We start from the raw sequence: 1,906 nt of genomic DNA, 5'->3' as shown, positions 1-1,906 counted from the left end.
AGAGAAAAGAGAGGGACGGAAGGAAGGAGAAAGAAAGAGAAAAGAAAGAAATAGAGAGAGGGAGGGAGGAAGAAAGGAAGAAGAAAGAAAGAGAGAAAGAGAAAGAGAGAAAGAAAGAAGGAAGGAAGCAAGCAAGGAAGGAAGGAAGGAAGGAAGGAAAGAGAGAGAGAGAAAGAGATCATTTAAGCCTTTGCCTCATTTTCACTAAAATCTCACTGGTCAAAGCAATGGATTGGTCAACGTCCAACTCAAAAACTAGGGATATATGCTATACTTAGCATAAAGTCATTACTACTACTGTAGTTACTACTACAGAGGAATAAAGAATTGAGACTAATAACCCAACATAAACATTTTGTAAATTATATTTTTATTATATGTTATATTTTTCATCATATTAAACATAAATGCATTGCTAAAGCCTTTTCTAATATACCCACAGGATTCTTTGTACCTTCTCATTCTCATCATAATTACTGATCTTGTGAAAAATGTAGCCAAAGGTTATACTGGCTATATTTGTAGTATGTATTAAACAGTAACCATATTTCCTGACTACGTAGAAAAATAAGAACCGTTATCTCCTGACAATGTAGACAAACAAGATTTGTTAGCATTAGCATAACCAGAATGGAATGATGTATAAAGGACTTATAAGTATTGTTAATCACTCGAAAACTGTGGAAGCATAAGCATAAAAGCTGTAGGAAATGCCCCCTACCTATCCCTGCACACACCTGTGCCTGAATCATTCATTGGATCCTGCCTTATACCTATTTCTGGCCACCTATTTTTGGAGTAACGATGATGTGATTTTAGCACCGGAGAAGATTCTAGTTAAGAAAAAAAGATTGTAATAGCAAATTTAAACCTCATGATGGAAAATCACAGCTTGATTTAGAAAGCAGCAAGGAGCTAGTAGAGAGACTTAAAGAAAAAGATTGAATAGCTAGTGTAATAGAAAAGAAAGGTTGCTTTTGTCAAAAGCCACTTTTGAAACTCCACAAAAACATTACTGCACCACTGAACAAGTGGACACATTTAGAAAGAAACCACACCAACACAGGAGGCATTTGTACACATCCCCGTTAGAAAAGGTGAGCAAAGATTAAGGCGCGTGTGGACTTTATACACAAATGGACAGTTGAGTGCTTTTATCACCAGACAAGTTCAGCCTCAGCTTAATGGCATTAAATGTCAGAATCAGATTGGGGTCTTTCCTGGGGGCAGATCAAAGAAGCACCACCCACCTACACAACACCCACTCCTCCATCTGTGGAGGGAGTAGTAGTGAATGTTTCCTCCAAGTTTTGACTGTTGTAAAAGAAATGAGATTTTAGTCCTGCCTCTGCCTAAAGCTATAGAATCGTGAGCCATCCGTGTACGGACTCTGCTTCAGGCATCAGCTACTTGTAATTGATGTAAAATATATTAATTAAATATATTAACATATCTACCCTCTTCTTACCTTAAAGAGAATGAAGTTTAAAAAACTGCAAAAATACTTTAAGCTCTTCAAAAAGAGAAGCATCATCTCATTTCAGAATACAGGAATCATTATTATTTATATCCCGCCTTATCCAAATTAGTCTCATTACACCAACATTTTTAATGGATGAAGTGTTTTCCCATTGACTTCTTGGTAGAGTTCCATGTGATCATAAGCTAATCACTACTGCTATTATTTCAGTCTTGCTTTTTTTTTTTTTTTTTTTGAGACAAGCCTCAAGCTCTCCCCCTGGGTAGAGTGCCGTGGCATAGCTCACAATAACCTCCAACTCCTGGGCTCAAGCGAGTTTCCTGCCTCCGCCTCCCAAGTAGCTGGGACCACAGGCGCCAGCCACAACACCTGGCTATTTTTTTTCGGTTGCAGCTATCATTGTTGTTTGGCGGCCCAGGCTGGATT

This window comes from Otolemur garnettii, unplaced genomic scaffold (genome assembly GCF_000181295.1).
Source record: "Otolemur garnettii isolate 467f Iridium unplaced genomic scaffold, OtoGar3 scaffold00014, whole genome shotgun sequence".
NCBI lineage: Eukaryota > Metazoa > Chordata > Mammalia > Primates > Galagidae > Otolemur > Otolemur garnettii.
This window is presented reverse-complemented; position numbering follows the sequence as displayed.